The following is a 26,059-nucleotide window of genomic DNA, read 5'->3' as shown; positions in this document are numbered from 1 at the left end:
GATACATTGGTACTCATTCAAACACGCCTCTTATCTCAGCTGTCCCTGCCTTCCAGAAAAAAATAGCCCTTCGCTTACAATTCTCCTCACAACAATTGTGGCGGCAGCACTGACTGCGTGAGCTCAAGGAAAAGGCGCTTGACATCAAGATTAACAAAATCCTGGCGTGGTCGTTTAATTCATCGTATCAACCGTATTTTTTTTTCTCTGTTCTGAATCTGTTTCATGATCGAACATTTCTGGCGCTCCCTCACATAAAGCAACGGAAGGCCTTTTACTGACAGACGCTAATTGTAGAATTTGAACATTGTTCCAACTGGGTGCACGGGCAGGACTAGCGGTGAGTACCGTTTGTAGCAGAGAATTTCAGTTTTGTTCAAAAAAGCAGAAGCGGAATTAGTGTATATACCAGTCATCCGAGGTAGCCAAATGGTTGAGGCGAAGGACTGCAAATCCATTGTGCGCTATATGTGCGGATTCGAATATAATCCTCGTTGTTATTTTGCTGACCATTTGATGCCTCTGTTTATTTTGCTTTTCACCATAACCTTCATGTCCAAATTCACCTTTTACTCCAAGTATGCTACACTCAGCTCATGTCATGTCTCAAATTATTAACATCTATAGTAATGGGAAAACATGTGTAGGATTATGCGGAGGCGAACTAATTTGATTGTTCACTCAAGGACACAATACAGGCAGGAGGGAGTTCAGACGTTCTTATTTACCTACATTATATGAGATTTCAATATGCAATGTGTGAGTTGTTTTTTTTATAGGAGTCTCATTGGCGAGTGATTTGAATCTCACTTTGGGATCATCAGTGTTGCAATGCGACACATCCAGGGTGCAAATGCCGGACTTTCGTCGCTAGCATTGTTTGCAAAATTATCTTCTCACTGCCGAAAGGCACTGCAGACAAGACCAATAATTTAAATTAAAAACGTGTGAATTGGCAGCTTATTTTGTACATCGTCCAAAATCACAGAACTTCACAGGTGCAACATTAGAATCAACCAAATGAGTAAAGTTATAGGTTTCTGCGTTTGAGCGGCTCTGTGTCTCATTGCACATCTTACACAAGTGCGAGGTGAGAGGAGCGGCTGTTTAAAGAGGCAGAGCAAGAGAAGCGGCTGTTTGCTGAGCGGGAGCAGAAAGTAGCGACTGTATGCAGAACGGGAGCAGAGAGGAGCGGTTGTTTACAGAGCGAGAGCAGAGAGGAGCGGCTGTTTACCGAGCGGGAGCAGAGAGGAGCGACTGATTACAACTCTTTTGGGGTGGGGCAACAAAATACAGAGACGGAGCAAGTGGAGAGGCTATTTACAGAGCGGAAGCAGAGAGGAGCGGCTGTTCACAGAGCGGGAGCGGAAAGAAGAGGCCGATTACAGAACGGAAACAGGGAGGAGCGGCTATTTACAGAGCGGGAGCAGAGAGAAGCGGCTGGTCTACAGAGTGGGAGCAGAGAGGAGCGGTTGTTTACAGAGGGGAGCAGAGAGGTGCGGATGTTGAATGAGCGTGAGCACAAGGAAGCTCATGTTTACAGAGCGGGACGAGAGAGGAGCGTCTGTTTACAGAGCAAGAGCAGAGCGGATCGACTGTTTGCAGAGCAGGAGCAGAGAGGAGCGGCTGTTTCTGGAGCGGGAGCAAAGAGGACCGGTTGCTTACAGAGCGTAAGCAGAGAGGAGCGGATGTTTACATAGCGGGAGCAGAGCGGAGCGACTGTTTGCAGAGCAGGAGCAGAGAGGAGCGGCTGTTTACAGCGCGGGAGCGGAGAGTAGCGGCTGTTTACCGAGCGGGAGCAGAGAGGAGTGACTGATTACAACACCTTTGGGGTGGGGGAACAAAATACAGATACAGAGCAAGTGGAGCGGCTATTTACAGAGCGGGAGCAGAGCGGGAGCGGCTGTTCACAGAACGGGAGCGGAGAGAAGCGGCTATTTACAAAGCCGGAGCAGAGAGGAGCGGCTGGATACAGAGCGGGAGCAGTCAGGAACGGCTGTTTACAGAAAGGGAGCAGAGAGGAGCGGCTGATTACAGAGTGGCAGCAGAGAGAAGCGGCTCTTTACAGAGCAGGAGCAGAGGGTCACGGCTGTTTTCGGAGAAGGAGCAGAGTGGAGCAGTAGTTTACCGAGCGGGAGCAGAGAGGAGCGGCTGATTACATAGGGGGAGCAGAGGGATGCGTCTGTTTACAACACTTTTGGGGAGTGGGGAACAAAATAACAATTGGATCAAGTGCCCCTCGATCTGGGGGACAGTCGAGACACTTTTAAGCGGCTGTTTACATAGCGGGAGCAGAGCGTCCGGCTGTTTACAGAGTTGGGAGCAAAGAGGGCAGCTATTTGCAGAGCGCGAGCGGAGAGGAGCGGCTGTTTACAGAACAGGAGCAGAGAGGAGCGGCTGTTTACAGAGCCGGAGCAGAGAGGAGCGGCTGGATACAGAGCGGGAGCAGTCAGGAACGGCTGTTTACAGAGAGGGAGCAGAGAGGAGCGGCTGTTTACAGAGCGGGAGTAGAGACGATTGGCTGTTTACAGAGCTGGAGCAGAGAGGTGCGGCTGTTTACAGAGCGTGAGCACAAGGAAGCTCATGTTTACAGAGCGGGAGCAGAGAGGAGCTGTTTACAAAGCGGGATGTGAGAGGAGCTGCTGTTTACAGACCAGGAGCAGAGAGCAGCGGCTGATTTCAGAGCGGAAGCAGAGAGGAGCGGCAGTTTACAGAGCGGGAGCAGAGAGGAGCAGCTTTTTACAGAGCGGGAGCAGAGCGGACCGACTGTTTGTAGAGTAGGAGCGGAGAGAACCGGCTGTTTCAGGAGCGGAAGCAGAGAGGAGCGGCTGTATGCAGAGCGGGAGCAGAGAGGAGCGGATGTTGACAGAGCGGGAGCAGAGCGGAGCGGCTGATTACAGAGTGGCAGCAGAGAGAAGCGGCTCTTTACAGAGCAGGAGCAGAGGGTCGCGGCTGTTTTCGGAGCAGGAGCAGAGTGGAGCGGCTGTTTACCGAGCGGGAGCAGAGAGGAGCGGCTGATTACAGAGGGAGAGCAGAGGGATGCGGCTGTTTACAACTCTTTTGGGGAGTGGGGAACAAAATAACAATTAGATCAAGTGCCCCTCGATCTGGTGGACATTCCAGACACTTTTAAGCGGCTGTTTATATAGCGGGAGAAGAGCGTCCGGCTGTTGACAGAGTTGGGAGCAAAGAGGGCAGCTATTTGCAAAGCGGGAGCAGAGAAGGGCGGCGGTTTACAGAGCGGGAGCGGAGAGGAGCGGCTGTTTACAGAGCGGGAGCGGAGAGGAGCTGCTGTTTACAGACCAGGAGCAGAGAGGAGCGGCTGATTACAGAGCTGGAGCAGAGAGGAGCGGCTATTTCGGGAACGGGAACAGAGAGGACCGGCTGTTTACAGAGCGGAAGCAGAGAGGAGCGGCTGTTTACAGAGCGGGAGCAGAGAGGAACAGCTGTTGACCGAGCGGGAGCAGAGAGGAGCGACTGATTTCAACTATTTTGGGGTGGGGGAACAAAATACAGAGAAAGAGCAAGTGGAGCGTCTATTTACAGAGCGTGAGCGGAGAGGAGCGGCTTTTCACAGAGCGGGAGCGGAGAGAAGCGGCTGATTACAGAGCGGGAACAGAGAGGAGCGGCTATTTACAGAGCGGGAGCGGAGAGAAGCGGCTGATTACAGAGCGGGAGCAGAGAGGAGCAGCTTTTTACAGAGCGGGAGCAGAGAGTAGCGGCTGATTACAGAGTGGCAGCAGAGCGAAGCGACTCTTTACGGAGCAGGAGCAGAGGGTAACGGCTGTTTACCGAGCGGGAGCAGAGAGGAGCGGCTGATTACAGAGGGGGAGCAGAGGGATGCGGCTGTTTCCAACTCTTTTGGGGAGTGGGGAACAAAATAACAATTAGATCAAGTGTCCCTCGATCTGGGGGACATTTCAGACACTTTTAAGCGGCTGTTTACATAGCGGGAGCAGAGCGTCCGGCTGTTTACAGAGTTGGGAGCAAAGAGGGCAGCTATTTGCAGAGCGGGAGCAGAGAGGGGCGGCGGTTTACAGAGCGGGAGCGAAGAGGCGCGGCTGTTTACAGAGCGGGAGCGGAGAGGAGCGGCTGTTTACAGAACAGGAGCAGAGAGGTGCGGCCGTTTACAGAGCGTGAGCACAAGAAAGTTCATGTTTACAGAGCGGGAGCAGAGAGGAGCTGTTTACAAAGCGGGAGGTGAGAGGAGCGGCTGTTTACAGACCAGGAGCAGAGAGCAGCGGCTGATTACAGAGCGGAAGCAGAGAGGAGCGGCAGTTTACAGAGCGGGAGCAGAGAGGAGCAGCTTTTTACAGAACGGGAGCAGAGCGGACCGACTGTTTGTAGAGTAGGAGCAGAGAGAAGCGGCTTTTTACAGAGCGGGAACGGAGAGGAGCGGCTGTTTACAGACCAGGAGCAGAGAGGAACGGCTGATTACAGAGCTGGAGCAGATAGGAGCGGCAGTTTACTGAGCGGGAGCAGAGAGGAGCGGCTGTTAACAGAGCAAGAGCAGAGCGGAACGACTGTTTGCAGAGCAGGAGCAGAGAGGAGCGGCTGTTTCGGGAACGGGAACAGAGAGGACCGGCTGTTTACAGAGCGGAAGCATAGAGGAGCGGCTGTTTACAGAGCGGGAGCAGAGAGGAGCGGCTGTTGACCGAGCGGGAGAAGAGAGGAGCGACTGATTGCAACACTTTTGGGGTGGGGGAACAAAATACAGAGACAGAGCAAGTGGAGCGGCTGATTACAGAGCGGGAGCAGAGAGTAGCAGCATTTTACAGAGCGGGAGCAGAGCGGACCGACTGTTTGCAGAGTAGGAGCAGAGAGAAGCGGCTGTTTCGGGTACGGAAGCAGAGAGGAGCGGCTGTTTGCAGAGCGGGAGCAGAGAGCAGAGGAAGTTTGCAGAGCAGGAGCAGAGAGGAGCGGCTGTTTACAGAGCGGGAGCAGAGAGGAGCGGCTGATTACAGAGTGGCAGCAGAGAGAAGCGGCTCTTTACATAGCAGGAGCAGAGGGTCACGGCCGTTTTCGGAGCAGGAGCTCTTTGCTCCTACTTGGTTTGCGATGCGGCTGGTAACAACTCTTTTGGGGAGGGGGAAGCAAAATAACAATTAGATCAAGTACCCCTCGATCTGGGGGACACTCCAGACACTTTTAAGCGGCTGTTTACATAGCGGGAGCAGAGCGGCCGGCTGTTTACAGAGTTGGGAGCAGAGAGGAGCAGCTATTTACAGAGCGGGAGCAGAGAGGAGCGGCGGTTTACAGAGCGGGAGCAGAGAGTAGCATCTGTTTACAGAGCGGGACCGGAGAGGAGCGGCTGTTTACAGAGCAGGAGCAGAGAGGAGCGGCTGTTTGCAGAGCGGGAGCAGAGAGCAGAGGATGTTTGCAGAGCGGGAGCAGAGAGGAGCGACTGTTTACAGAACGTGATCAGAGCTGAGAGACAGTCCCTGGTGCTGGACAAGTAGCTAGTTTCGAGCAGTTGCTGAATAAATTATTTTTGAGCATCTGAATTACTTCGCTGTGGTTTATTATGCTTCACTTTGTATTAATAAAATGAAAAAATTATTTGCGCTGACTTGAAGAATAAATATCAAAACAACGTAAGCTTTGGTAGTTCAGGCATAGAATTCCCACCTGTCACGCGGGAGACATTGTTATTGTGCAATAAAGAAACTTAACAAATCCCTTAAAAATTGTTGGATTATAAAGTATAAATTAAATAAAAACTGTGTGAAAATCGAAACAGATCACTTGTTTCTGAGAATATTTATTGCACCAACAATGAACAGCTATTCCTTAAACGTGAAGCTGGCCCAATGACAACGTGCGACTTAGATGTGCTTGGAATCCGTTGCCGTCTAATTTGGAATCAGAATGTCGACCATTGCAGCACAAGCTCCAAAGGCGACAAGTGCAGCCGCATCTATAAGAAGAATCAAGTAGCGTGTGGAGACCTGGCCTTGAAATCGTTGCAGTCCAGGCTTGCAAGACCATTAGCAGGCCAAGGCCTTTGAATGGAGAAGCGTGCGGTGGCATTCCACTGCAGACAGCAGCGTGTGCTGCTGCAGGAGGGCGACGGCTATGAAGCCAGGTCACTGATTGCACTGCGGGCAGGCACAGCTGGAGATTGAAGGAGCGGCAAGAGTCCATAGGTGGAAGTGACCGGTTCCCAAGAGAACCGTGAATCTCGGGCCCAGAAGAGACGAGAGCCAGGGGCAGCATGGGCCAGCCCACACTACGACATGTGTGCGCGCTCGGTCTGTGCAGCCAAGCTGGTCTCCATTTTGTCTTGCTTATTCGTTGCCACTGGATCAAGTCCTAGCTCTGTCAAGTCCGTGTGATTGCTGGTATGCAACGGCCACCACACGTTAAAAAGTCCAAGCACGATGTAGGTTGGGATCTCGAATATTAGGTCCTTCATTGATACACCTGTGTACTCATTGCTGTTTGGCGTGGGAGCAAGTCATCCTCGCTACGAGAGACTGCCTATGATGACGATAAAAAGAAAATGCAGGAAATACACAGATGATCAGGCAGTATCCTGGAGAGCGAAACAGAGTTGGCGTTTCAGGTCGATGATGGTCCCTCAAAATATGTCGAGAGGAGGGTGCAATGAGCTGCAGCTGTTAAAATGCGAGAGCAGAGAAGACATGGTTTCGATTTCCAGCCCATTGCAATCACCCGGATTTCTGATGAAGTTCAGTATGCATATTAAATTTTAAAAGTTACAAGAAGCGCTGTGCAAAGAAAACTACCATTTGGGGCTTTCAGACCGTCATATCTCGGTCTGTGACGCTGCTCCATATGACTTACAATCCCGCTGCTGCATACATCGGCCAGGCTGGGACTATGTTCATTCTAAAAACAGTTGTTGGTTTTCAGGTGACAAGAAAGCTAACTGCCCGCATTGCTCAATGCAGCAACAGGATATATATAAAAATCAGCTTTCGACCAATCGGCATTGCTTAATTCCGAAGCTGGGCGGTATATGTTTCAATTCATTCACAATGTGGCTGTTTTACTGTTCCAACAAGATGATTACGTCTTGTCTTGCCTTGGGTTCCCAACCACGTCCGCATCACCCACGCCATGACAATAGCTGATGATTGCTAAATGGACCATCGCCTGATCCACCCTGTTATTAAATGAATGTAGACTCAAAACAGCAGCGGGAACATAAATGCTGACACAGGAAAACCAACGCTGGAGCACTCAAAGACCCTATTAAGAATGTCCTGTTCAGATAGCGCCTCGCAAGCAACTTCAGGAATTCCAGTCAGCCGGAGAGGCAGAGTGTCCACAGTGCCTGGTCGGCCTCAAGGTTGTATTGCAAGCATCGGTGTCGAGACGCTTGATAAATCCATGAGGAAACATCAAAACTGGTTCGACGACAATGACCAGGAGATCCGGGAGCTAATAAGCCACAAATGGAAGTTATTGTTGAATTGGAAAGAGATGCACATCTCGAGAGCAAGAAAGCAGTTCTTTCGACGTCTGAAGGCCGCGATCCAAGATAAATCTCGCGACCTAAGTAACAGATGGTAGATGAAAATAGCGCAGGAGATCCAACAACTAGCTGACAAACATGACGTGGAAAGCTTCATTGGCGCAAACAAGACCAAGCAGTGAAGTTTTTACGCCACTGAGGCCAGAAAGGAAGAGTACTTACAAGGACAGAGAAGCAGTCAGTGCCCGCTGGAAGGCGTACTTCAAGACCTGCTTATCAGAGACTCTTTCTTCGACATGAGTGTCCTCGATTCTATCCGACAGCATGCTACCCGTTACCAACTCAGAAAAACCGCAGCCTGGGACAAAGTTGAAAAGGCCATCCGATAATTGAAGAACAAGGAGGCCGCAGCAGCACATGGAATCCCCGCAGAAGCACTAAAGCATGGCGGCGAATTACTTTAGGAGCGAATCCATTAACTCAGTTTTCTTATTTGGAATGAGGAGAGCAGGCCAGCAGATTTAGGAGACGTTGTAAACGTGACTAGCTTCAAGAAAGGCGATAAGCCCGTTTGCGATCATTACAAAGGAGTTTCCCTGCCCCAGAGAAAGTCATCGGAAGAATTCTCCTTAATGCCATTCTCCCAGTGACTGTCGAGGTCGCACATTCGTAGTATTCATTCTGCCCACTGAGGGCACAATTGACATGATCTTCACCGAACACCAAATTCAAGAAAAACGCAGGAAGCAGCATCGATCTCCGACCTTTCCAAGAGATTCACTGGATCTTCATACACATGGGGTGGCAGATTTAGATTCAATTTGAAATCTTTACGAGCAACAGGAGGTTAAAGCAACTTTTTATGAATGCATGGGGAGGGGACGATTCTGTGCTTTTCAGTTTATAAGACGGAGACCTTGCCGCTTGTTTACCATGCCTCACACCCACCGAGCTGATGTCAATATTCCCAATGGTAAGTATTTGCGGTGCTGAAAATTCGAAATTCAAACATAAATTGCTGGAAGAATTCAGCAGGACAGAAAGCATTTCTGGAGAGCGAGCTAAATTTAACCTGTCAGATCGATGACTAATCTTCACAACTGGAGATAGTTGGAGTTGTAGCAGGTTTTAAACAGGTACAGAGGCAGGAAAACGAATGTGGGCTGTGGAAGGAACAAAGAGGAAGACCTCTGGCAGAGTGGAAGGCAGGAGAGATGAAATGAATCAAGGGGTTGATTGTGGAAAGCAGAAGGGAATAACATTGGGATAAGGAAAGAAACAAAAGATGGTTCTACTGGATCACTAAATGGAAACAGCAGAATCATTAACAACAGCTAGTGTCCAAAAAATGGGAGCAGTCTTTGTGACCTTCAGTTGATGTATTCAATCTTGAGCACAGAAGAATGTAAACTGCGGAATCGAAAGATGAGGTGTTGTTCCTGAAGCTTACGTTGAGCTTCTTTTCAGCAAGAACATCAATCTCAGAGCGGGTGTGGGGCGGAGAATTAAAATACCTTGTGACTGGATGCTCAGTGTCAAGCTTGCTGCCTGACTCATGGTGCTCCACAAAGTGAACACCCAATCTGTGCCTGCAAACACCAATGCAGAGGAGACCACATGCTGAACAGCGAATAAAGTACAACAAATTGAAATAAATACAAGTAAAATAATGTTTTACCTGGAAGATGTGTTTGGGACGCTGGAGAGTGGGTTGTAAGGAGATAAAAACGCAGGTGTTGCATTTTCTGCGATTGCCTGGGACGATGCCGTGGGAAAGGGAGGGGCTGCTTAGAGCGACTGTTGAATGGACCATTACGTAGCGGAAGGCGCGTTCTCTTCAGAAATGCTGGAATGGGAAGAGAGGAGAAGAAGAGTTTGGTTGTTAAATCACGCGAGAGGAGGCCGGCATGGAGAGGATGATCCGTTGATTCATGAGGCTGGTTGGGTGGAAGGTGAGTGCAAGCGTAAACCCGTATTTCTTTGCGTGAGAGAGAGAGAAATGGTGAGAGCAGAATTGCGGATATTGGGACGAACATGGTCGAGTGCAAAGTCGAAAAAGGTGGAGTGGAATCTTCGGTTAAGGCATATGGAACACTTCGGTTTATAAGTCGAAGTATTGAATACAAGAGCAAGGACGTTATGCTTGAACTGTATAAAATCATGTTTGGCAGTCGCAGGAATAGAGGAGATTTACTTGAATGTTGCCTGGGCTCGAAAATTTTAGCTATGAGGAAAGATTGGAGATGCTGGATCTATTTTGTTTGTACAAGCGGAGGCTAAGCGGAGACCAGATTCAGCTGTGTAAAATTATGAGCAGCCTGGATTGAGTGGTAAGGAACTATCGGTTTCCTTTGACATAGTGGTCGACAACCAGGGGGCATAGATTTAAAATAATTGGTGGGAGATCTGATGAGATATGAGGGTAAATGTCTGCAAGCAGGGAGTGGTGGAGGTCTGGAACTCACTGCCTGAAAGGCAAGAAACATCATCACATTTAGAAGATACTTGGATGCACCCGAAAAGAACCAAAACCTAAATGGCTACGGATCAAAAGCTAGAAAGTGAGATTTGACAGGATAGAGATTGGTCGCCCAGCGCAGACAGGATGGGCCGAAATGGCGTCCTGATGTGCTGCTAATATCAATGATTCTTTGATACTATAAAGCTCCCTCTACTGTGTCCCCATCAACAATTCTCAAAGCCGGTAGACCAGGGGGTCATCTACAAATTAGAGCTCCCTTGCTCACTCGCATCAAACAATACCAGGGCAGGCAGAGCACGGATACATTCAGAGTAAAGCACCCCCTACACTGTCCCAACAAACAGTGGCAGGGAATGTGCAGTACGGGTAAGATACAGAGGAAAGCTCCCTCTACACTGTCTCATCAAACTCTTCCAGTACAGTTACAGGACGGGTTGGATACAGAGTAAAACTCCCTCTCCGATGTTGCATGAAGCAATCACATGGCAGGTAAAGCATTGGTTACATTCATAACAAAGTTTCCTCGAGACTGTCCCATTCAACAGTCCCAGAGCAGGTATAGTACGGCTATTATATACATAAAGCTCCCTCTCCACTGTCCCATCAAACTCTCGCAGGGCTAATTATGTTTAGCATGAAGCTCATTCTAAATTGTGCCATCACGCATTACTAGACACGAACAGCATGGCGTAGATGCAGAATAAAGTTAACTCTACACTGCCCAATCAACACTTCCAGTGCAGGTACAGCTCGGGTTAAAGACAGATTAAAGCTGAAGCTAAACTGTGCCGCCAAAGACTCCCTGGCTAGATTCAGCACTGGTAAGATCGAGAGAAAAGCTACGTCCTCGATGTTGCATCAAGCTATCCAAGTTCAGTTAAACCACCGGTTACATTCAGAGCAAAGATCCCTCGACACTGTCCCATCAAACCCTCCCTGGATAGCTTCAGCTTAGGTAATATAGAGAGTAAAGATCGCTTTGCACTCTCCCATCAAACACTAGCAATGCAAGTACAGCTCGGGTTTAGATACAGAGTAAAGCCCCTTCAAAATTTTCTAATCAAACATTCCGAGGCCATTTATTGCAAGTAGTGAGATACAGACTAAATCTCATAAGAAGATAAAAACATAAGAGATAGAATTAGGAGTCTGCCATTTAGCTCCTCGATCTTGCTGCGTCATTAAATACGATCAAATAGGTTCATGGCTGATAGGATCATGGACTCAGCTCCACCTCCCTGCCAGCTCCGCATAACTCTTTATTCCCTTATCGCTCAATCATTTCTCTATCTCCGCTTTTAATATATTCAATGACGCTGCCTCCATAGCTCTCTGGGGCAGATAATTCCATAGATATACAACCCTCTGAGAGAAGAAATTCCTCCTATCTCAGATTTAAATGGGGGTTGCATTATTCTGAGTCTATGTCCCCTAGTTTTATTTTCCTTTATGAGTGGCAATATCCTCTCTGCATCCACCTTGTCAAGCCCTGCCTTTATTTTATATGTTTCGATAAGATCACTTCTTATTCTTCTGAACTCCAATATGTATAGGCATTACTTACACAATCTATGTTCAAAATGCAAACCCCTCATCTCCGGAATCAACCTAGTGAACCTTCGTTGAGCAGCAGCAAAGCAAGTATATCCTTCCTTAAATAGGGAGACCAAAACTGTGCGCAGTATTTAGGGTAATGCCTTACTAATACACTGTACAGTTGTAGCAGCACTTCGCATATTTTATACTGTACCAACCGTGCAATAAAAGCCATGGTTCCATTTGCCTTCCCGATTACCTGCTGTACCTGCATATTATTTGTTTGTGTTTCATGCACAAGGAAACCAGGTCCCTCTTTACTGCAGCACTTTGCATGTTTCTCCATTTAAATTAGAATTTGCTTTTCTATTTTTTCTACAAACGTCAATAACCTCACATTTTCCTACATTATACTCCATCTGTCACATTTTTAGCCACTCACTTAGCCTGTCTATATCCCTTTGCATATTTTTTGTTTCCACCTCACAATTTCGTTTCCCAAACATCTGTGTTTCATCAGAAAACTTGGATATGTTTCACTCGGTCCCGTCATCCAATTGATTAAAATAGATTGTAAATATTTGAGGAACCAGCACCAATCCTGTGGCATCCCAACAGTCACTGTTTGCCAATCGAAAATGACGTATTTATCCTGACTCTCTGTTTTCTTTTTGTTAGCCAATCCTCTATCCATGGTAATATATTAGTCGCAACGCTGTGAATTTTTATCTTGTGCAGTAACCTTTTATGTGGCAATTTATCGAATGCCTTCGGGTAATCCCAATGCACCACATACACTGGTTCCTTCTTAAACACCCCTGCTCCTATCTCGCTCCATATAGTCCAATCAACCAGTCCCAGGGAATGAACAGCGCGGGTTAGATACAGAGTAAAACTCCTTCTGCACTCTAAATACTGCCAACGGATAGGAATAGCCTAATTAAGTGGGCAATAATGTGGCAGCTGGAGTGTAATGTGGGACAATTCGCTTTGGTAGGAATAAAAGAACTCAGATTATTGTTAAATGTTGTTGTTCAGAGAGATGTGGTTGTCCTCGTGCTAGAAACACAGAAAGCTAGAATGCAGGTACAGCAAGCAATAAGGAAGGCAAATGGCATGCTGTCCTTTAGTGCAGGTGGTTTGAAGTCCAAGGGTAAAGTAGCATTTCTAGAATCCTACACAATCCAGATGGTACCAAACATGGCCATCTGTTTGGCTCAACTTATCGAAGGAAGGACTTACGTCCCTTGGAGGCGGGACAACACTGGTTTACTAGATAGATTTCTGGGATGAGAGTGCTTCCTTATGATGAGAGACAGGAAAAAATTGAACTGTGAGATTTGGCCTCATTCAAACATTCAATATTCTGAAGGGGAATTACTGGGTAGATGCTGAAAGGTTGTTTTACCTGGCCTGAGTGTCTGTAACGAGGAGTCACAGACTCAGGATTAGTGGTCGACCATTTCAGGCAGGGATCAGGAGGCATTTCTGCAGCCAGATGGTTTTGAATCTTTGGAATTCTCTGCCTCAGAGGGCTGTGGAAGTTGAGTCTCTGAATATATTCGAGGCTGAGGTAGAAATATTTGTGGAGTCGAGGGGAATCGTCGGATAAGGCTATCGTGTGCTAAAGTTGAGTTGAATGGTGGACCAGGTTCGATGAACCGTATGGCCTACTCCTGTGCCAAATCGTGATGTTCTTTTGTTTTGATGTAAACTGCTCTATCAAATACATCCAGGCCAGGTACCGCATTGGTCAGATATAAATTAAAATACATTCGACACATCCTCTCCATCGATGCCTCTCTCTGTCTCTCTGTCTAAGTCGCTCTCTTTCTCTCCATCTCCGTTCCACCTTCTCTCTCTCTCCCTTCCGCCATCTCACTCTCTCTCTCTCCCTCTCTTGTTCTCTGTCTCACTCTCTCTCCCTCTCTTTCTTATTTTACAAAGTTCTCGTAATTTGGCGACCATCCCTTTAGATTGGTAGCTTGCACATCTCAATCTGCTATTTAAAACTGGTGAGAGATGGACCCGGGGAATTACATACTCTACTACCTGTTGTCGGGAAATTGCTAGAATCTACAATTAAAACATTTTCAGTTGGTCAGAGAGTGCCAGCATTGATTTGTGAAAGATAGCTCTTGCTTGAAAAAGGTGGTGAGAGCTCGGCGAGATGGGATGTGGGCGAAAGTGTGCTTCAGGCTCGAGGTCGGATTCGGCGAGTTGTGGAACGACAGTAGAGCTGCGACCAATTCATCACAAGCTGAAGTTGAAAGAGTGAAGTCAGAGTGAAAGACGAAATATGACTTCAACAAAGAGATGAAACTGATTGGAGAATAGCTGGTGAGTGTTCTTTTAAAAGCTTTAAATTCATTATTCTAAGTTAATTCTTACACTATTAAATAGAGACAGGGCAAGACAGCAGAGTCCAGTGGAAAGTACTGGCGCTTCCCATGTCTGGGGCACACACATGTGCAGGAATTGTCGTCAGCTGGAGGACTTCGAGCTCTGAGCTTTGGAGATTGAGAAGCAGCTGGCGCCAGTGTTGTGCATTTTTGAGGCTGAGAGCTACGTGGATAACATTTTTATAGAGGTGATCACCCCGCAGCTGAAGAGTGTTCAGAGAGAGAGGGAATGGATGGCCGCCAGAGAGACAAAGATGACTAGATAGGTATTGTAAGAATCCACTGAGTGCATCTCGCTCTCCAACCAGTATTCTATTCTGAGTGCTGGTGAGGGATATAGTGTCTCTGCGCAGTGCAACAAGATTCATGTGCACGACACCGCAGGTGGCTCAGCTGCATAGCGGGGAGGAAGAAGCAAAAATGGCAGGGGATTCTATAATCAGGGCAGAAGACAGGCGTTTCTGCGAGCACAGACGTGATTCCACGATGGTATTTTGCCTTATAGCTGTCAGGATTAAGGATGTTATAGAGCGGCTGCAGGACATTCTGAGAGGAGAGGGTGTACAATCAGAGCTCCTAGTTCATATAAGTACCAAAGACATAGGTAGATTTTTGGGAATTCAGAGTGAGATTAAAGATAGTAATCTCTGGTTAACTTCCGGAGTCAGGCTCGAGTGAGTACAGAAATAGGAGGAAAAGCAAATGATGCGTGCCAGGAAGGATGGCGCAGGGGGGAGGGCTTTAGATTCATGAGGCATTGGGATACATTCTGGGGAGGGGGGACCTGTACAAGCAGAACAGTTTGCTCTTCCTCAGTGCCGGGACCAGTATCCTCGCAGGGAGGTTTGCTGTTGCTGTTGGGGAGGGATTTAACTAATTTGGAAGTGTGGTGGGCAGCAGGATGTAGTATTAGAAAGGTTGGTGAAAGTTCTCACAGTAATGGGAGTGGCAGAAAGCACGAAAATAGCACGGTATTAGTTTGGGTTAGTCTAAGAGAGAATACAAGCATGGTCTAAGAGGTGGTTACAGTGTAAGCATGTGAAAGCACGAAGTGTAGCAAACAAGGTAATTGAGCTGCAGGCACAAATAGAGACATGAGAATATGATATTGTGGCAATAAGTGAGACCTGGAGCAAAGGACAGGATTGGATATTACATATCCCTGGTTAAAGTCCCGGAAAGATAGGGAAATAAAAATAGGATATGGTGTGACACTATTGATTAAGGAGAATGTTACAGTACTGGAGAGGGAAGATACCCTGGAGTTGTCAAAGACTAGAGTTGAGAAATAATAGAGTAGCCATTAAACTATAAGGCGTATTATATACACCACCAAAGTGTGGGAAAGATAAGGAGGAGCAATTTAACAGAGCCATACAGAGAGCAGCAAGAACTATAGGGAAGTAAAAACGGTTGACTTCAACTGTACTAATCTCGACTGGAATTTTAATAGTGTAAAAGGCAGAGAAGCAGCAGAATTTCTGAAGTGTGATCAGGAGAAATGTTTTGATTATTTCATTGATTTCGAAAATATATTTTGACAAAGTGCAACATAATAGACTTGCCAGCAAGTTTGAAGTCCATGGAGTAAAAGGGACAGTTGCATCCTGGATAATACATTGACTAAATAACAGGAAACAGAGCGTCCTGGTGAACGGTTGTTTTTCCGTTTGGAGCAAGCTGTACAGTGGTGTTCCGCAGGGGTCGGTACTAGGACAGCTGCTTTTTTTGATATATATTATTGACCTGGATGTGAGTTCAAAAGGCAGGTTGGAAAAGCGGATAAAAATGTTTATCTGATCGTGGACGTCAGAAATAGAGGTGTATGATACAAAAATTTGAAATTTTGGTGAATCTGTACAAAACACTGGTTCTGCCCCAACTGGAGTACTGTGTACATTTCTGGACATTGCACCTTATGAAAGATGTGTAGACCATAGAAAGGGTGCACTGAAGATTTTGCGAGAATGATTCCAGGAATAAGGGACTACAGTTAGTTTGATAGTCTGGAGAATCTGGCTTTTCTCGCCTTGGATCAGCGAAGAGTGGGAGCAGATTTGATAGAAATCTGCAAATTCACGAGGGATTCAGACAGAGTAGATAGAGAAAAATGGCGGAATGGTTTAGAAGCAGAGAGCACAGTTTTAACGTTATTGGCAAAAGAACCAAGTTTTATGCGGCGAGTGGTTAGGATCTGGAATGCACTGTCAGAAAGGATGATGGAGGCAGAATCAAAAGTGAGCTGGATAATCATAGAAAAACAGAAATCTGCAGCACGGAAGGAGGAGTTTTGGCCCATTGTGTCCGCAGTGTCGACAAAAAGCTATCCAGATTAATCCCACATTAAAGCTCATGGTGCATAGCCCTGTACCATACAGCACTCCAAGAGCACATCCAATAACTTGTTTAATGTGATGAGTGATTCTGCCTCTATCAGCATTTCAGGCAGTTAGTCCCAGACCACCATCATCCTCTGAGTGGAAACATTTTCTCTCAAATCTCATCTAAATCTCCCTCCCCAGTCCCTATCGATGCCCCTTGGTTGTTGACCCTTCCGTCTCTGAATGTGCACAGACACAAGTGTCATTCACATTTTGTAGTTCTTCGACAGAGGTTGGGATGGTCTTGCTTCAGGCCTGTAGATGTCGAACGTTGAATAGGTTCCTACTGGTTCTGAACTTAATTTCCACTCATGTGGTGAGCTTGTTAAGTGTGAGGTGGAAAATTGCAGCGAGCAAGATCGAGAAAAGTGTTGGCACGATGACGCAGCACTGCTTGACCCCCGCGCCGGATGTGGGTTGCGTCTGTGATGGGTCCATTTATCAGAATCCCGGCTTCCATGCCTTCGTGGAGCAGTCCGAGGATGGTGCCAAACTTTTGGGGCCATAATTTGATACGCCTCAATAACGACGCTCCTCAGCCTCCTCTGTACTAATGCAACCAAACGCAATCGATTCAAACTTCCATCATGGCCAAAATTGTCCAATCCAACCATCTCTCTTGCATATGTTCCTCTGTACCCTCTCTCGTGCAATCTCATCTTTCCTGTAATATGGAGACAAGACCTTCACGCAATCCTCTAGTTGAGGCCCAAGTAGTGTTTTATACAGTTCAACCATAACCTCGCTGCTCTTATAGTCTATGCCGTGGCTAACAAAGGAAAGTATAACAAATGACTTTTTACCGTCGCATCTTACTGACATACGAACTTCCGGGACGTGTGGACAAGCACTCTTTGTTACTCTACACTTTTCATTACCTTACCATTTAACACGTATTCACTTGCCTTGTTAGCCCTCCTCAAATGCATTACCTCACAATTCTCCGGATTCTGTTCAATTGGCATCTGTTCTTCCCACCTGACCAGTTCGTTGATATCTTCCTGCAATCCACAGCTTCCTTCTTTATTATCAACCACACAGCCGATTATAGAAAAATGTGCAAACTTCTTATTAATATCCCCGACATTCAACTCAAAATCGTTAAGACAAAAAGCAAGGGACCGAGTACAGAGCAATGCGGAAGCACGCTGGAAACAGGCTTTCAGTCAAAAAACACCCATCAACCATTACCATTTGCTTCCTGCCACTGAGCATATTTTGGATCCTACTTCCCACTTTGCCCTGCATAGGCTTTTACTTTCGTGAACAATCTGCTATGTGACACCTTATCTGAACCCTTGCTAAAATCCATATACTCTACAGCAAATGCTCAGCCCTCATCGAGTGTTCATGTTACATCATCAGCAAATTCAAAATATCAGTCAGACTCGACCTACCCTTAACAATTCCATGTTGACTGTCCATGTTTAACCTACACCTTTCTAGATGAAAGAAAGACATTGCAGGGTACTGAGAAAGGGCGAGGTGGTGTGGGACATTTATTCGGCACGGGCTTGATTGGCCGAACGGGGCTCGTCCATGCTGTACCAAATTTATAAATCTGGTTCTATGATTTTCGAATGATTGTAAAGCATTATAAAGTGTTATAATGTTTAATACATGGTCATGATGAAATACAAATGCCTATAACGTATTACAAAGGATTTTAAGGGTAAAATGCAGACGATGCCTGTATTCTTGCGGACAGGAGTTGCACTTACTCATGAAGCACGTTACGGCCGTCCATGTTGGTATAGGGCAGAGAGGGCTTTCCAGAGGGAGAGTCGTACCCCGCACAGAGAGCCCAGTTTCGATAGTGTGTGAGTGTGTGAGTGTGTGAGCATGTGATCCTTCACGCGGATCACTGGCCCATCACCAGAAGCCGAGGGCAGACAGGTTGTGAATGATTCTGTTAATATTCGCCCAGTTCCATGAACCCTCACGCAGAGCGCAATGTAAACTGTGTGTGAGTGAGCATGTTAATGTTGATCCCGATCATGGGCCCCTCGCAGTTCCACGCAGTGAGAGCGACTCGAACACAATATCAGGACGCAGGGAGTTGGAGGCATCAAAGTCTCCGCTGCTTCTCATCGTTTAATGAATTTCACAATCAAAGTTAAGGGATATTTCCCCACATTCTTCAACGGCTCTCTGAACTTAGTCTGTGCCACGCAATAAATAACCGTGTTTGTGCAGCAGCTCAGCAGCTGCAGCATGAATCCAAATTCCCTCACATAAACTGGTAGATATATCAGCCAAGCATCGAAGCATCGCAATGAGCCTCACAGAGAATGTACCATATATACCGACCACAAGAGGATGAAATTCCCCGAGATAAGAAGCAGTAAAATGATGGATTTCTTGCAGCTCTCCATTTCTGGGTCTGTGGGACTCTCCCCATTGCTGGGATCCCGGAGTCTCCTGCGGGCTCTGCTGGTCACTAAAATATGTCTGACGGTGAGAGCATTGAGCAGCACGATGATCACAAATGGTACACACGTGGTGAGGATGTAATGCAGGAACTCAATTGTTCCCCAAATCATTGAATTTATTAATCTGTTTTGTATACTACAAAACCAAGGGTTATTAAATAGCTGATATGCATCTGACAGCATAAAATACCAGAAAATGTCGATTAAGCAGCTCATCACAGTCACTGTTCCCAGAATCACAGCCGCCATTTTCCCGCTGCAATATTTTCAGCTTTTGGCAATTAATCGCCACAAATCGGTCAAAGCTGAAAGTGACAGTGAACCAGACAGAACAGTTTGTGGCTGCATAAAGCAGGATAACGTGGATATTACACACGGGGAGGGACATCAGGCAATAGAAATATCGCTGATAAACAATCGGAATGTGCCTCAATATCACGTCGAGGATAGTGACCAGTAGATCCGCCGCTGCGATGGCCACCAGGTAGCAAGTGAAACATTTCGAGAGACCACAATTTCCCCGAGACAGGATCACAATCGTTACTACGTTCACTGTGAGGAAGGGAAATAAACAGAGAAAGTATACATCAGGCTTCGAGCAAGATCAACAGTTTAATGGAATTTGGGGTGAAAACTGAAAATCATTATTCAAATGATCATTTTTTGGCAATAAAATTAAGGAAACCGCAAAGACGTTCTATAAATATATTGAGAACAAGAGGATAACTGAAGAAAAAGTAGTGCATAATACAGACCATGAGTGTAATCTATGTGTGGAGGCCGAAAATGTTGGTATTGCTCTTTATCAATTCGTTGCGTCTATTTTTAGAAAGGAACATGAAAGTGCAGATACTGCGATCAATGAGGAGTGTGAAATTCTGGATGAAGAAAACATAATGATAGAGGAGGTATTAAGGGGTTTAGCACCTTTGATAGTAGATAATTCCCCAGGCTCGGAGGAATTGCATCCCAGTCTGTTGAGCGAATTAAAAGAGGAAATAACAGAGGCCTTGACCATTATTTTCCAGTCCTCTTTGGATTTGTGCATAGTGCCGGAGGATTGGAGGACTCCTAATGTGCTGCCGTTGTTTACGAAGGGAGAAAGAGCTCGGCCAAGTAATTACAGGCCTGTCAGCCTAATCTCAGTGATGGGAAAATTATTGGATATATCTACGTTTGAAAAGGCAAGGATTAATTAGGGGCAGTCAGCACGGTTTTGTTATAGTTTGGTCATGCTTGACTAACTTGATTGAATTTTTAAGGAGGTAACCTCGAGGTTCGATGAGGGTCGTGCATACGATGCTGTGTAGAGGACTTTAGCAACGCATTTGATAACGTCCCACATGTTAGACTGGTCACGAATGTTAAAGGCCATAGATTCCTTGTATCCAGGGCAAAGTGACTACTTGAATCAAAATTTGGATTCGAGGTAGGAAGCAAAATGTAATGGTTGATGGATCTTTTTGTGACATGAAGGCTGTTTCCACTGGGGTTACACAGGGCTCAGTGCTGGAACCCTTGCTTTTGTGGTCGATATCAATGATCTACATTTGAATATAGGGAGCATGATTAATAAGTTTGCACATGAAACTAAAATTGTCTGTGTGGTTGTGAATGAAGAGAAAAGTCATGGACGGCAAAAGGATATCAATATACTGGTCTGGTGGGCAATGCAGTGGCAAATGGAATTTCTTTCAGAGAAGTTTAAGCTAATGCATTTTGGGAGGACTTAACAGTGTTGATGAACAGCGGGACCTTGGAGTGTTTGTGCACAGATCCCTGAAAATAGCAGGCAAGGTGGAACAGGTGTTCCGAAAGCATACAGAATTCTTGCTTTATTGGGCGAGGCATCGAATACAACAGCAGGGAGGTTATGCTCACATTGTATAATACGCTGGTTAGGCCACAGCTGGAATACTGCTTGCCGTTCTGGGTGCCGTGTTATCGGAAGGACGTGTTTGCAATAGAGAGTGCGCAGATGTTGCCTTGAATTGAGAATCGTAGCTGTGAGAAAAGATTGGATAGCCTGGGTCTGTTCTCATTGGAACAGAGGAGGTTGCGAGGAGACCTCACTGCGGTCTGCAACATTTTGAGGGGTCTGGATAAAGTGTATAGCAACGGCCAATTTCCATTTGTGGAGGGGTGAATTACGAGCAGTTTCAGGTGGTTCTTGGAGGGTTCAGAGGGGATTTGAAGGGGGGCTTCATCACGCAGAGGGCCTGCGTTAGGGGACCGAACTGACTGGAAAATGTGGTGGAAGCAAAAACCATCACAACATTTAAAATGTGCGTGGTTGGAACTTAAAGTGGCGTAACCTGCAGGATAACGGACCTAGTGCTCTTAAGTAGGAATAGAATGTATAACCTGTTGTTGGCTGACGCAGAGACGATGGTAAGTACTGCAGCGAATCGAATATGGCAATGCTGATCTCCTGGACGCGATTCGATTGCCTGGATGGGTCGGAGACGAATTTTCCCAGATTGTTTTTCCTCAATTCGCTTGGGTTTTTATTTTTTTTTCTGCGCTTCCGAAGAGATCACATGGTTCGGGCTCGGTTGGAGGGAAGAATAGTTCGATGGAATGTGTGTCGCAGATCTATCCAGCAGACTGGTTGGCCTGGCTGCTCTTTACCTTTCCGCCATGGTTAATTGTTCAAATGTTTATATGTAACATTCAGGTCTGCGGACCGAGAGCCGTGTGGCTCTTTTTCGGCTGGCGTGGACACGGTGGGACGAAATGGCTTTGGTTTTCAATGTTTCTATGTTTCTATAACATGCGATTAATTAATCTAAACATTTTACCCGGGGGGCTTAATAAAGGGTTTAATTTAAGAATTATCAATAATTCATCGTGGAATAAATAAATTAAATGGAAATAAATAGAACTGGAAAGTAACAGATGTTTGATCAATGGGAGGTCAAATGAAAGAACTACCTTTATCCCTGCAGACAAAAGAACCGCACCAGGTACCAGGACAAAAAGGACTAGAACCTCTCAGGAAACCTTCGTGTCCCGGCGTCAGTCAGCATTTGGAGCAGTGTAAATCGCTTCTGTGCCCCTGGATTAGGGATTTGGAAATCGCGCTGGATTCCTGCTTGGTTAGAGTATCCATTATATTTAGAAGAGAGTTGAATGCAACACGAAAATGCAAAACCTTTTTCCTCGACATGCAATGATTACTGGCAATTGTATTTAAAATATACGGATATAATATGACAATGCTATGATAGTGAATATGTATGCACTGTAATTACAAATATAAAAGGTCTGAGAGAAGTGTATTAAAGATTGAGTTTTATGCATTTTTGTTAAATACTCCAATTGTCGCTTTTTGAAAGGAATATATTCCAAATAAAATTGCAAAAAATAAGCACCGAAATAAAACAATTAGTTATCTTTGACCAAATTATGCCCGACAAAATGCGTGCATTAATATCGAGACCAGGCGAGTTATCCCTCAGGCAAAGAGTCAGCGAACGATTTAATAAAGTATGTCAACAAAATTGGAAGAGATTTGTCAATGCACTTTCTCACTTGTTGGATTTCACTTGTGCACATAAAATTAGACGAGAAAATATCAATAGACTTTCGTACTCTCAATACTTCGGTTAAATTAGCTGGGATTATTTAGCCTGAAATACAGCAGGAGGCGATAGAGAACTGTGCGAGACAAACATGGCATCCGCGTGTAAATTCATGACAAAGATTTGGAATAATGCCAGAAGATCTGTCTGAAAGAACATTTTGTGAGAATGTAAATTATCATTGTAATCCTATTCTGACCATCAGAAGCAGTGTCACGAATGCAGAACAGGTTTGCAAAGTAGACACTGACTTCAATGAAAGATTACTGGACTTTTCAGAAATTAATGATGATCTGCCAGGATTTGTTCCAGTGACTTTATTTCAGTAACCATACCGAGCATTAGGTGCCATTGTGTGTGTCCGTAAACACACCGATCATGAGGTGCGATGTGTCAGTAACCATACCGTCCATTAGGTGACTGTGTGTGTGTGCCAGTAACCATACCGAGCACTACGTGACTGTATATGGGCCAGTAACCATACCGTGCATTAGGTGACTGTGTTTCAGCAACAATAATGAGCATTAGGTGAGAATGTGTTAATAACCATACTGGACATTAGGTAACTGTGTGTCATTAACCATGCCGCGCATTCGGTGACAGTGGGTGTTAGTAACCATACTGAGCATTAGCTTACTGTGTGTCATTAACCATACCGAATATAGGTGACACTGTGTGTCAATAACCAGAGTGGACATTAGGTGACAATGCGTGTCAGGAACAATAGCTTCAAATAGGTGACTGTGTGTGTGTCAGTAACCAGACTGAGCATTAGATGAAAACAGCAGCAAAATATTGTAGATGTTGGAAATGTGAAATCGATAAAGAAAATGATGGAAATACCCAGCAGGTTAGGCAGCACCCATGGAGAGAGTAACACAGTTACGTTTCAGGTCGATGATCTTTAGCCATCGAGTGAAATGTCTAGTAAACCAATACAACATTCATTTCAGCTGTTACAAACTTTCAGGAGAGAGGGAGAGAAGATTGACATTCGTTTAATAAAATTTCTCGACCAATTTCTTTGTCTGAGTTGAATATAGAAAATTAGAAGCTTGATAAAACGTTTCACATTCAGAATTAATGGCCAACGGCACTGTGGATAGGATAGCGAAGCGCGAGGAGAGAACCAACTTTAAGCAATATTTACAGAATTAATCGCTGGATACAGATTACCAGGGAATTCCACAGCTGTGTGCAATGCGACTAACTGGAGGGGTTAGGCCATAGTGGTATTTGATGTTAGAATCATTGAAATTTACAGTGCAGAGGGATGCCATTCGGCCCACCGTGTCCGGGATGGCTGACAAAGAGGTACCCTATCTAATCCGACTTTGCAGTTCTTGGTGCATTGCCTTGTAGGTTACATCACTTAAATTGCACATCCAAGTATTTTTAAATGTGTAGAGATTAGCTGCATCTACCATTCTTTCAGGCAATGAGTTCCAGACCACTATCACACTCTGCATGAATAAACATTTCTCCTCAAATCCCCTCAAAATCTCCTAAGACTGAAGTTAAATCTTAAATATGGAAATATTAAAACCGAGAGATTGCAGGATCAGGAGCAAATGTTGATCGGTGATCATGGCAGTGATTATGGAAAGGTACTTGGTGCGAGTTATGATATGGACAGCAGAGTTTTGTAAGACTTCTCGAATAGATGAGTGTGGATGTAACAAAGAAATGGATGAGTGTTTATGCAGCACAAGGCCTGATATAGTGCAGAGAGCATGCGAAATTATGCAGGATGTCGTTGGCAGGATTGCTAATTCAGAGAATGTGAGGTCGGAACTCAGCTCCGGCCCAAAGAAAAGGCAGAGATTGCGAGCTGTTAAATTCAGCCTCAGATATTGGCCACTGAGCGGGAATAGATCGATAGATAGAAACCTTAGTTTGTGATAAGGACCAAAGACATAACTGGCAAGCACAGTAATAGAGTGAAACGTGACTTACACATCTCATTGCTGGATTTAGAAACTTACCAAGGACACCAAATTCAACCTAGATCAGAGAGTAAATTACAAAAACAGATATACAGTTAGCCATGGTTTGCCGAGTTAATAGCTGGAGAGAGAGACTTACCCAGAAAACCAACAACAGCAAGCAGTGGATAGTAAATGTTTTTAATTGCGCGAAGTGCCAATCCTATCCGTATTTTAATGGCATTCTATAATAATATCCATAAAGCTTGTCAAACTCCCAGATGAAATTCCTGTCCATTGCTGTAACATTCCAATTTAATGTTGTCAGATTCCAATCCATTGTTGTGATATTCCAATTTAGCTGAATGCAGATTCTGACTTCCTCTCTGTGGAGCAGTGTTCTGAACCCTGTTAGTGCCGTCGTTGAAACTCCAAATGATACTATGCGATAATGCTTTGAAAGGAATTACTTATTAATAGAAGAGGGAAACCACGGACAGATAAATAAGAGTCCGTGGAGAATCACATTAATTACAGTCACTGAACAAACAGCTTCACTTAACTCGTGCAGATTGACATTAATTACAGTCACTGAACAAACAGCTTCACTTAACCCATGTCAATCCAACACTTTTTGGACCACAGTAATGTAGCATATTTCCCCGGTGCACCAGAATGGTTATTTTACTGGCTTAGCAACTCAGAGCCACAGAATAATGTTCCAGAGCCATGAGTTCAAATCCCACCATGGCAGCATATTCAATTAAATAAAACTGAAATGAAAAGATACAAAAAAGAGGGGGAGGTGGCAATGCGGTACTGATTATATAAACTATTGCAGCTGTGAGGAGCGATGATATGTTAGAGGGACCATCAAATGAGGCCATATGAGTCGAATTGAAAAATTCAAAAGGACGATCAGACTATTGGGCTTGTATTAAAGGCCCCCACACAGTGGGAGTGGGATGGAGGGGCAAGTAAAAGAGGCAAATTGCTATGAAGTGCAAAAACCATAGGGTAATAATTGGAGGGTATTTTACTTTCCAAATATTGATTTGGACAAATATAGTGTGAAAGATATTGAGGTTGTGGAATTCTTAAAATGCATTCAAGAGAATATTTTAATCAGTATGTAACAAGCACAGCACGAGAGGGGGCGGTTTTTGATTTTGTTTTGGGAAATGAATCTGGGCAGGTTGAAGGGGTATTCGTGGGAGAGCGCTTGGGTGCCAGTGACCATAATTCAGACAGATTTAACTTTGTTATGGATAAGGTCAAGGATAGCCCTGAATCAATGTCCCAAATTCGGGAAAATATATTTTTGCTAAGTTAAAGGGTGATTTGGCCACAGAGGACTGGAAAGGCTATTTCTGGGTAATTCAATGTCTGAACAGTGGGAGGCATTGAAGGAGAGATCCGGAAGGCTCTGGTCAATTATGTGCCCTTCATGAAAAAGGTTCGGATAAAAATGCAAAATTGCATCACCTCACCGTTCTCTGAAATAAATTCCATTTGTCACTGCTCTGCCCAGCTGACCAGTAGAATCATATCCTACTGCAGCCCATGACTTTCCTCGTCATTATCAACTACACAGCCAATTTTAGAATCGTCTGCAAGTTTCTTAATCATACTCCGTTCAATCAAATATAAATCATTGGTAAATACCCCAGAAAGCAAGGGACCCAGTACTGAGCCCTGTGGGACCCCAATGGAAACATCCTTCCACTCACAAAAACATTCATCAACGATTACGCTTTGCTTCCTACCTCCTAGCCAATTTTGGATTCAACTTGTCACTTTACCCTTGAACCCATGGGCTTTAACCTTCATGGCCTGTTTACCATGCGGGTCCTTATCTAAAGCTTAGCTAATGTCC

This window comes from Pristiophorus japonicus, unplaced genomic scaffold (genome assembly GCF_044704955.1).
Source record: "Pristiophorus japonicus isolate sPriJap1 unplaced genomic scaffold, sPriJap1.hap1 HAP1_SCAFFOLD_33, whole genome shotgun sequence".
NCBI classification, from domain to species: domain Eukaryota; kingdom Metazoa; phylum Chordata; class Chondrichthyes; family Pristiophoridae; genus Pristiophorus; species Pristiophorus japonicus.
The sequence above is the reverse complement of the archived record's forward strand: the minus strand, read 5'-3'. Positions refer to the sequence as shown.